Source organism: Gossypium raimondii, chromosome 2, assembly GCF_025698545.1.
Source record: "Gossypium raimondii isolate GPD5lz chromosome 2, ASM2569854v1, whole genome shotgun sequence".
NCBI lineage: Eukaryota > Viridiplantae > Streptophyta > Magnoliopsida > Malvales > Malvaceae > Gossypium > Gossypium raimondii.
In genome coordinates, this window is record NC_068566.1 from 9,306,924 (window position 1) to 9,319,176 (window position 12,253).

At 35.4% G+C, this 12,253-nt stretch overlaps 1 non-coding gene across 1 annotated transcript; it reads right to left on the minus strand.

The window, feature by feature from the left end:
- Window positions 1-1,389: 1,389 nt before the first annotated feature.
- On the minus strand, window positions 1,390-1,495 carry LOC128039374 (small nucleolar RNA R71). The gene has a single exon (XR_008193878.1). It is a non-coding gene; the product is annotated as a small nucleolar RNA R71 (small nucleolar RNA).
- Window positions 1,496-12,253: the final 10,758 nt, after the last annotated feature.

Genomic DNA, 12,253 nt, shown 5'->3' on the forward strand with positions numbered 1-12,253 from the left:
TTCTTGGAAATTTTACCAAGGCTAAAATCATCATTATTTTAATAGGGGTAAAATTGGGATGAGAAAATCATTTAATTGTAAAATTAATGTTTATTTTGGAAAATATAAAATATGTATTGGGTTGGATTAAATAATAAAGTGTTGGGTTAAAAGTCTAGAAAGCGCATATAATTGGGCCCAATACAATGAGAGGTCTGAATCCCCATCATAATATATATAAGGAGAAGCACACCCTATTAGCCCTTCTCCCTTTCTTAGTTGGAATAAGAAATTGTTTTTTCTATTTGGAATAAATCTCTACAATTCAACAAGGGTTCTAGCTTCTCTCCCTATAAATATATAGCATCGATAGAGCTATTTACATAACTCAGAGAGATCGTTAGTCTGCCAAAACATAGAGAGAATTTATTCTCAACTATTAAATATATTTTTCTAAAATAACAATTCTATTGATTTCTATTAAAAAAGAGAGAATTTTCGTTTTCACCCCAAAAATAAAATAAAAAACTTTTTCTAATTCTGTATTTTGGTTCAATTGGTTAAAGCCCACACTCGAGGCAGTTCATGGTCAAAGAATAATGGGGAAATTGTTTGGTTGAAAGGTAGAAAACATCAATGATCCACTTATCCGAAAACACTGGTAGATTTATTATTATAAATATCACAAGTCAGTTCAATTTTCAAAATTTTAATTTTTCGCTGTATAAGAAAATCGTTTTTCGAACCGAATTTTTTCCAACATGATTTTCTTAAATAGCCCCTATAGACGATAACTTTTACTTACTACTTTATTACATCAACTGAATAATTTTGAGACAAGTTTTTGGTGTCGTTGCTAGGGACTGTTATTTTATTCAAATAGTTGTGAAATTAATTATCTTGTAATCCGGTTCAATTTTCTTTTGTTTTTACTTTAATACTTTTGGTTATTATTCAGGTGACAATGGATCCTCTACAACATGTTCAAGGAGGAGCATTTGCTTATAATGCTCACAATTCGATCGTTGTTGCCGATGACAGAAACTTTATCTTTCGACAATATGTTGTTCCTCTCTCCAATGAGCTCAATCCGAGTATCGTGGGCCCGAAATTGAGGCACCACAATTCAAACTAAATCTAGTAATGTTCTCAATGTTGCAAATTGTGGGTCAATTTAGTGGGATACCTACTGAAGATCCACATATTCATCTTCACTTTTTCATGGAAGTAAGTGACTCGTTCAAATTGATCAGAGTTACAGAAGATGCCTTGAGATTGAAATTATTCCTATACTTCTTGAGAGATAAAACACGGGCGTGGTTGAACTCTCTACCAGCCAGTTCCATAAGTACATGGCAAGAATTGGCCAAACGATTCTTGATGAAGTATTTCCTTCCTAGTAAGGATGCCAAACTTCGGAATGAGATCACCACATTCCAACAATTCGATGAAGAATGTTACACGAGGCATGGGAGAAGTTCAAAAAGTTATTGCAAAGGTGTCCCCACCATGGTATTCCTTATTGCATTCAAATGGAGAATTTCTATACTGGTCTTAATCCACACACAAGAATGGTGGTAGATGCCTCTGCAAATGGGGCACTTCTTTCAAAGTTCTACAATAAAGCCTATGAGATTATTAAAAGAATTTCTAGCAATAATTATCAGTGGCCAACCAACCAAACAACCATCGGAAGAAGAGTGACAGGAGTACATGAAGTTGATGCACTTACTCTTTGGAGTCTCGGGTATTATTCATGTCTTCTATGCTTAAGAATTTTACTACAAATGGTTTCAATGGTAATCTGACAGGATAGAAGTGGAGTTAATTTGAGAATGTTTCTTGTGTGTATTATGGAGACGGCCATGTTTTCGAGAATTTCCTATCAAGCCCAGAGTCTATTTACTACATTGGTAATTAGAATTAGAACAGAAATGGGTCGGGACTGCAGTCAAACTATTACAATCTTTCATGGAGAAATCACCCAAACTTCTCATTGAGTAACCAAGGAGTCGGTCCTAGTAATAATTACATGCAATTCAATTAATCGCTAGCGTTCCCTCAACAAGTTTAAAAGCCACTGCAAGTTCAATCTTCCAATAGTTTGGAAAACTTGTTGAAAGCATACATGGAAAAGAATGATGCCACTTTAAGGAATTTGGAGAATCAAGTGGGTTAGCTAGTCAATGGACTTTGAAATAGACCCCAAGGTGCTTTGTTGAGCGATACAGAAGACCCGTGAAATACGAGTAAAGAGAATTGCAAAGTCGTAAACTTAAGGAGTAGGAAGAAATTGGAAACGAAGGATGTTGAAGCTAAAAGTGAACCCTTTTTTACTCAGAGCAGAGAGAAAATTCCAATCAACAATAAATTCCCCACATTTCAAACGGTTGTTCCCATGACCTCTACTGAAACATTTCTCCAACAATGCAGTCTTAAAAGTTCCACACTGAAGACGAAGGTTGCAGCTGTATCGTAACAGAGTGGTCCAAATAGATTTAAAATTTTACATTGCCTATATCCTCAACGATTCCTGAAGCAGTAGTATGATACTCAATTTAAGAAAATTTTGGGTGACAAGGTGACTTTTAATGACTTCAATGCTACTAAATCCCCAGATGTAGTTGAAGATTGATCTGCTAATTTTGAGATAGAATCGATGGCTTATACAGAATTGGAACTCAATTCTCTAAATGATCCGTTAGAATATATTCTACTAGTGGATTCACCAAGTGATAATGAAGATGAGGAATGTTTGGCTTTGTTAAAAGCTAATTCGAAGGGATTCATTCAAGAAGTTCCACTCGAATCATTCAAGTTATCATCTCGTGAGTACACACAACCAAAAGCATTCATTGAAGAGCTAGTTGAATTGGAACTGAAGATTTTGCCTCCTCATTTGAAATATGATTATTTGGGTCTATCTTCGAATTTATCTATCATTATTTCAGTTGAGGTCACCAAGAATAAAAAATAAGAGTCACTTGTGGTTTTGGAAAGGCTCAAGAAGGGTATCAGAAGGATTATTTCATATATTCGAGTCACAAGTTGGAGGATTTGCATGAATTACAGGAAGTTAAACGAGGCCACCAAGAAAGATCATTTCCAATATTCTTTCCCTAATCAGATGTTGGACAAATTTGTTGGGAAAGATTATAATTACTTCCTAGATGAGTATGGTTAGTACGATAGATGGTCATTTGCCACAGTTTCAGTTAGTGACAATTCCAGATAAAATTGAAGGAGTTCTCTTAACTTTTCTCTATCGTTAATTTATTTCATGTTTTTTCTCTACTGATATTTTACATTTTTAGTTCAATAAATATTAAGTTGCAATTATGAATAAAATTGAGCCAGCTTGCACATTAATATTTCCACGAAAAATAAGAAGTGTGGTAATGGATACATACATGTCTAGGATTGGATCTGTCAAGGAAAAGCTTGGTATTTAAGCAGTCAAATTTGACTCGTCTCCATTTACTTATTTAATTTTGTCCTTTCAATTTTATGTTTTAAACAACGAGGACATTGATTCTCCTTAGTGGGGGGACTAGAAATTTTTCTGATATTTTTTTGATGAAAATTATTTTCTTTCCATCAAGTTATGTTATAAAAAAATATTGCTCGAAAATTTAATTTTTGCTTAATTTTGTTAGCTTTAGTATGTATAAAATTCTATTGTTTCAATTAGTTTTATGTCAGCTTAATTATGACAAAAATACCGAACTTAGTAAATGTGTATAAGTCAAACCATGAGAATTTTTAACACCTTAGAAAAACTAAGCATGCATAAAAGTTTAAGCCTTTAAAATTGACTTAGTAATTTTTTTGAGGCGAAATCCTAAGAGGCATAATAGTTTGAAAATGATTTAGGCAAACTTTTTGTTGGACCGTTTAAGCCTTTCAAGCCAACCTTAGTAAATAATTATCCCTTGAAACCCTACTTTGAGCTATATGGCCTAATTTTTTCTAAACATTACATTAATAAGTCATCCCTTACTTAAAATTTATCTCTACTTGTCCCAAATCTTAGAATCATTTCATCTAAAATATTTTTTGTGATTAAGTTTGGGGGAGTTAGAGAAAGTATTGGAACGCTTAAGGACAAAATACTGAGTTGTATGCTCAAGAACGTATCTATGATTGATAAAAAAATCCAGCTTCTGAAGAAAAATGTACAAAGAGTATGTGTACTCAAACTCAAAAGAGTTGGTATTGTTGGGAATAATTGTATTGGAAGGTCCGAGGCAAGCTAAGTCTAAGGTTTAGCCTAAAAATTATCTATCTTTTTTCCTACCTTAACCTAAGCCACGTTACAACCATATTAAAAACCTATTGATTTAGATTTCTGTGCCAACTACATTAGTGGATCGATTGGAAAGTTTTAAGTACACACCTGTTAAGGGAAGACATTTAGTACATATTTTTGTTAGCATACTAATATTTGAAAATAATTGAGTGATATATGTAATCAAGTTGTATGTTCACAAATTTATTATTTGTTGAGCATAATTTTGCTAAACACATGACTATGGGTGATGGTCACTAAACTAACTATAAATATGACTAAGGCAAGAGCACCTATTGAACAATAGTATAGTTATGGTGAGTAAGGAATATCGTATCCACGAGGACTGAAAGTACTAGTAATTATTGTTTTTCTATTGTTTAGCCGACAAATTGGAGTGATTGTTTTTAATCTAAAATTACTAAACTAATCTAACTAAGAACGCAACAGAGAATGAAATAGGAAAATAATTGAAGATAACCAATGAGATAGACAATACCCAAGAAAGAATCCACCTAAACTTCACCTATTATTATCAATCTAAATTAAACAATTTATTCACTTATGTCTTGATCCGTAGAAATCCCTAAATTATGTTAATATCTCTTTTGAGAGTAAGAACAACCAACTCTAGGTTAATTAATTGAAATATCTTTCTAATTAAAACCCTATTGTTGCATTAACTCGATCTATGGATTTTCTTATTAGATTTTATTCTAATCCGGTAGATTTATGTCGTCCTATTTCTAAGGTTGTATACAACTCCACTCAATTATGTTAGATCTACTCTTAAATAGGGACTTTTGCTCCACTGAAATAAGCACATTAAACATGAATTAATATTCCAAAAATATTAAAACAAGAAATGAGCATACATAATTGAGAACAAGAATCAAGTATTTATTATGTAAATCAGAAATCAAATAATAAGATTCACCATAGGTTTCATCTTCCCTAGGTATCTAGGGAATTTAGTTCGTAATCATGAATAGAAACATCTCAAAGTTAGGATAACCAAAAGGCATAAAGAAACTCAATAAAACTTCAAAAGCAATTAAATGGAGATATTCGATCTTGAGGGAGATCTGCTTCCGAGTTGATTCTGATGGCATTCTTCGAGTGTTTTCTTCGATCTTCTCTGATTGCCTCCTTAGGTCTTCTTCTAATTGGTATTTATAGACTTTAGAATGCTCAGTAAGCCTAAAAATTGGGTTTTTCTCACATATCTGGGAAGCAAGTTGTGAAATCGACACGGGCTGGCACATGGGCGTGTGGCTTGCCTGTGTGGAAATGCCCAGCCCGAGTGGATCCTGAAAACAGCTCTTTTTGTTTGATTTTGGCTCATTTTTCGCTCCTTTCACTCCCAAATGCTCTCTTGAGTATAGAAACATGAATTTAAAGGATTAGGAGCATCAAATTCACTAATTTTTTTATAATTAATCATCCAAAAATGCATTAACAATGGGATTAAAATATGTTACTTTTACAGCTTATCAAATATCCCCACACTTCAGCGTTTCCTAGTCCTCAAGCAAAATCCTCAACTCAAATTAAAATTAATATTTCTCAACTTGTAATTCCCATCAATAATGTCTCAAAATAATTCACAAATAGTCATGCATTGACAATTCAACCAAAAGAGCATTAAAGTCTCAAACAATCCAAGCTCACATTTTAAATATGAAAACGTAGGTGTCTCCCCTTATTTAAGTAGTTACCTTTAATTCAAAATCTACAAGAATCGACATCCTTACTAAAGATTCACTCAAATCACTCGAAGTGTTTAAGGTTCACGAATAAGCACTCAATAGTCAACCAATAAAGTCATTACCATAGGCTTGAATGAAAATTAAATCTCCACCACTATTAAATGAGATGATATACAAATCAAAAGGTCTTTAAGAGGTTGTAATGGGTCTTAGGTTAAAGGTGTGGAGAAAGGCCAAAAAAGATGGTTAAAATAGAGATCGAATTGATAAATTACCAAACTAGAAAAATCAAATGCTGAATTATAAACAAGTGCATAAATCAAGAACCATTCAAGAAATAAAAACGAGCTTCTTCTCAAAATATGAATTTAACTGTTCAAGATCAATCAACATAAAACTGAATAATAATCAATATTTCTTTTCCTTTTTTCAATCTAGAAAAATTAGAATTAATTCAGCACATCAAACAGAAGAGCATAGTTAAGCAACTAACCAAATCAAATCCGACAAAAAGGGAGTCAATAAAACGGGAAAAATTCTCAAAGAATAAAAAAATGAGTTATGGGTTAACATTAATGGGTAAATTAAGAAAAAGTGTGTTAGGCTCAACGGGGTTCACTAAGGGTTAATTAAAAAGGTAGGTTTTTTATGGGATAAGTGGGTTAAAACCTAAAAGCCTTTATCATCTTAGTATATCAAATCAAAGGTGTGGTCTCAAGATGTATAATCGAAGCAAGTTCTAGAATAACAAATCAAATTGACACACTCATAACCAATAATAAAATGAGCAAGATAAATGTATGCTCTAAAGGCTCAAAACCTCACAAAAAAAATCACGGTTTCTGATGTCAAACTTGTAAATCTCAAACTACAAGGTAATACTTCAATTTAAGGAAACAATCTAAGAATTTTTAATTACTAAAAAATAGCTTATCATGCTTGATTCTCTCATGTCTTCAAGTCTAAATCAACCAATACACAATTATCAGAAAATTAATCCAAAACACATCAACAAAAATTCCAAATCAACAGAAATTTCTTTCTAATGAAAGTATGAGAAAATTACTTAAATACGAGACATAATTCGAGATTTTTAATAATTATATAAATAACCTCCCCACACTTAATATGTACTTTTTCCTCAATGTACAAACAGATGTAATTACAGTATAAACAGAATATCATAAGAGAGGGAGAAAACTGAAACTGACCTGAATATTGGATGAAATTGCCAGAATGGTGAAAAGCGGAATTGTAGACAAATCTGGATGTAGTGCATGATTTCAAGAAAAATAATAAGAAAATAAACACAAATAGTAAAGAAGATTAAGGGGTTATAACTTGAGTAGAAACAACCACAAAAATATAGTTCAAAAGATAATAATTAAAAGAAGTACAATAAAATAAAAATAAAACAAAATAACTAAAAATAAAAATAAAAATAAACATAAAATTAAATTAAATTAAAAATAAAACAAATAAAATAAATTATCCTCATCGTCGGAGGCATCAGTAGGTTAAGTCGTCAGTGCCAAAGAAGAGATGTGGAGGTGCTGATAGATCTACTGCAATGTCGCGTCAATACTATCAAACCTTAGAAAGCAGTGTTGCTCGAAGCGAGTGAACTACTCGAAGAGTTCCTCTAATGTAGCAGTAGAAACAGGACGGTGACTCGAAGGTGGAGGATGATGTGGGTCCTCATGATAGAAAGGGACATCATCAGTGAAGTCCTAGGTTCATTTTTAGAGTCAGAATGATATAGTTGGTATTGAGGAGGATCTACTCCACGAAGCTGCTCGAACATCCTCATATGGGTCATGCTCAATATTTCCTATGGGGACATCTAACTGGCGAGTGTAAGCCTAGAGGACTACTCCAATGTGTCGAGGAGACCGAAGTGTCGAACCAGTTGAGTCACATAAGGGCCTAAACAGATAGGACCCTTCCTATTGTGGTCTATATAATGGCGGAAGGCGAGGGCGATGAAGTAGGCTAAATAAAAAATATGCCCTGTGGCCAGGCTCCATAAAAAATGCGCATCGGTAGTATTGACGACTCTGGTGCTCTCTCCTACCGGTCAAAGTGTGAGCCAAGAGGGCATGAATATACCGTAAAGTCGGAGGGAGAGAAGTCGCCTTCGAGTGACTCGCATCATAAGGTCTCATACTCGACCTGAGATCTACCCAACAAAGAGATAGCGAGTATTGGACGTGCTGATGTAGGCGGAGAAAGTTCTTGGTACTCATAAACTCCTCAATGTATAGTCCCAAAGTAGCGCCGAACTTAGTGAAACTCATTTGTCGCGCCAGGCCGCCGAGTCTGAAAGTGATGGTGCCTGGCTCGTCGTGAGTCATCATCACCTACTGTAGAGTAAATTTAGAACAGAATTCCAAAGTCAACTCCATGTATGTGGGCTCGATAATAGAGAAAAACCAATCCCATGGGATGTGGCAATAATGGCGCGCACATGATCAGCTAACTGGACCTACTTCAAAGCTGCCCAATCAATACATCGGCCCACGTCGAGTGGTCGCAATCGGAGAAGGTGATATAAGTCCTCTTGGGGACCCACTAAAAATCAGACATAGGGGTGGCGGGCCTCAATGGAAGCGCTCAAGGAGGAGATCACACCAGTGGTCTTCCGCTTTTTCGAAGCGAGGACGGTGACCTTGGATTTACTGCAAGTGTTTGTCATGGTGTGCCTAAAAAATAAAATAATTCACTATCAGAAAAATAACATAAGCAATACCGAATAAACAAACAGAGAGTCCGATAGAACAATCGTGTAACGAAAACTATGACACTAAGAATCATCCTATGACGCGCAGGGAAATCGAAACAGCCTAAATCGAAAATCGACGCCTAAAACAATATTAACGAATATCAATCATGCATAAATTAGGTACTAAATATACTAAACATGCAAACTACTAAGAAATAATAAGAAAGAAAAATAATAAGAAGAAACGAAATGAAAAACTAAAAATGATAAAAATAATGAAAGACCAAGAAGAATAATAACAAATAAATAATCTATATAATAAGGAGAAGAATAAAAAAAGTATAAAAACATAATGCCCATACTAAGAATAGTAACAATAAAAACAGTAAACAAATAATTAAAGTAAACTAATGATAAGAAAAGTAAGAATAAAAAGAAAAATGAAATAATAATAATGATAGTAATGACAAGAAATAATTACAACTAGAAAAATAAAATAATATAACTAATAATAATAATATTAAGTAATAAACAAACAAATAAATAAATAATAAAATAGACAAAAAGTGGGTGGTGACTGGAGCTTCTGGCGGCGACGGGAATGTTGGTCGGAGCACAATGGAGTGCGACGAGGCTGGGGGAAATGGTGGTGGAACGGGGCTGTAAAGGGAGCTAGGAGGTGTGTGTGTGGGGGGTGAGGTGTGGGTGCGCGTCGAAGGGAAAAGGAAAAGGGATCGGGGTTTGTGAGGAACGTGGCTCACTTGGTGAAAGGGGTGATGAGGTGAGGGGGCTGTGATATTGATCGGAGGTTTGCGCGGCCAGAAGGGGAGAGATTATGGTGCCAGGTGTAGGAAGGTAAAGCTCGATGAGGGGGGCGCGAGGTTAGAGGGGAAGCACGACAATGGGGAAAAAAGGGGAAGAAGAAGGGTCTTGGGGTGATGAGGGAGAAGGTGGGACAAACGGCGACGGAATGGGGGCGACGATGGCCGAAAAGGGGTTGGGGATGTGAGCAGGGGCGCTAAGGTTGGATGGTGAAGAAGAAGACAAAGTAAAAGAAAATATTTAGGGTTTGGGGTTAAAAGGGGGACATGGTCGTGTCAGGCCCGTGTTGGAACACACGCCCGTGTCACACGTCCGTGTGGTTCGTCTCAGTCCATGTGTGACTAAACAAACCAACCCAATCTTTGTACAGCCTTGGACACGCCTGTATGTTCCAACCGTGTGGCAAACACAACTGTGTGTGATCTCCTTCGCTTCTCCCAAGCCTGTGTGTCAAACTGCACGCCCTTGTGCTTGGCCGTGTCTCGCACACGCCCGTGTGTCTAAGCCATGTAACTCATTGTCGAACCCCTTATAGTGCACACGACCTAGGACACGCCCGTGTGGTCAAGCCGTGTGGGTCAAAAACACTATTTTTTTAATTTGAAAATTATTTAATTTTAAAAATAACATGAAATAAAAGTAAGAAAATTAGCAATGTTAACACTCGGGTTACCTCCCGAGAAGCGTTTATTTAAAGTCTAAGCTTGACTTACCTCGTATTTGCATAGTCACAGTGGTTCATGGAGTCGAAACTTCTCTTTCTCGTTATCAATTCTATTATCAAAATAAGGTTTAAGTCGAGTACTATTTACCTTAAATGTGCCAAATTCAAAATGAGTTACCTTGACTATATTGTATGGGAAGACATGCAGTACCATAAAGGGATTTGATCCGCTTGCATCAAGCTCTGAAGTGGCAATTCGAGGATCCGTTTTATCTAGCAGTACCTTGTCCCCAACCTTAAATTGGTTCATTCCATCGACATATTCATCATGGAGTCTCTTTGGCTCTTCATCTTGCTTTTCCGGTTTCTCTTTGACATTTGTCTGCTATTCATCCAGTTCTTCAATTTGTAGCATTCGTTCTTCATGAATCGTTCTGTTTCTGCCACATGGACTAAAACGTGGCTCCATTACGTTTTTCTGAGGGGTTTCCTACAAAGAAGGTTGAGCCACATGGTTACTCATATTAACAGAACTTGTAAAATCATCTCGATCAGTAAATGTCTTAACAGAATCATGAGCTTAGAGAGTAATCATTTCGTCACCTACACAAAGTACTAATTCACCCGTACCAACATCAATTATAGTTCTAGTAGTTGCTAAAAAAGGTTTTCCTAAAATTAAAGGTACTTAATTACCCTTATCCATGTCTAAAAGAACAAAATCAACTGGGAATATGAATTTATCATTTTTTACAGGAACATATTCAATAATACCCCTAGGAAATCTAATGGTTCTATCTGCTAATTGAATACTCATCCTAGTTTGTTTGGGTTTCCCAATACCTAATTGCTTAAACATTTTATAGGACATGACATTAATACTAGCCCCTAAATCAGCTAAAGCATTGTTAATATTCAAACTACCAATTAAATAAAGAATAGTAAAACTCTCTGGATCATTCAACTTGTTGGGTAGATTTTTTTGCAATATGGACAAGCAAACTGCATTTACTTCCACATGCAACAAATCATCTAGCTTCTTTTTGTTTGCCAAAAGCTCCTTTAAAAATTTAACGGAATTGGGCATCTACGAAAGAGTTTCAAAAAATAGTAAGTTAATATGTAATTTCTTCAAAAGTTTAAGAAATTTACCAAATTGTTCATTCGTATGGTCTTTCTTCATCATGTTAGGATATGGTACTCGAGGTTTATATTATGTAGCAACCGGTTTTTGCTCATTCTAGCTTACCTCAACCTTACCGTTACTTACCACACTTTCTTACCTCAGTTCTAATTCAGATTCAAGTAACCCTTCTTCATCTCAAACAGTAATTGCATGAAGTTGCACCCTTGGGTTAGTTTCGGTATTACTAGGCAAACTACCTTGTGGTCGTTCTGAGATTAACTTAGCAAGTTAGCCTATTTGGTTCTCAAGCCTTTGAATCGATGCTTGTTGATTTTTAAGCGCTGCTTCAGTGTTCTGAAAATGGGTTTCTGACACCGAGATAAACTTGGTTAACATCTCCTCAAGGTTCAACTTCTTCTCTTGTTGGTAAGGTTGTTGTTAGAAGCCCAGAGGGAGTTGTTCTCTTTGATTTTCTTGACGACCCCAAGAGAAATTGGGATGGTTCCTCCAACCTACATTATAGGTATTACTATAAAGGTTATTTGGAGGCCTAGAATTATTACCCATATAATTGATTTGTTCATTCTCTGTGCTAGGACCGTAAGGTAAACATTCTGGATTGTTCATTCCTCCTCCATTCGTATCGTATTGCATTACCAGATGTGCCTGTGTAGAAACATATAAACCATCAATTTTCTTATTTAATTGTTCTACCTGATTTGATAACATGGTGAATACATCTAAATTAAAGACAGCAGCTACTTTCATCGGCTTCGTCCTCATGACTTGCCACTGATAATTATTCAGTGCCATCTCCTCTATCAATTTATAAGCCACTTTGGGTGTTTTATTGTTAACTATACCACCAGCTGCTACATTGATCAACTGTCTAGTTGAGGGATTCAAACCGTTGTAAAAGGTTTGAACCTGTAACCATAAAGGT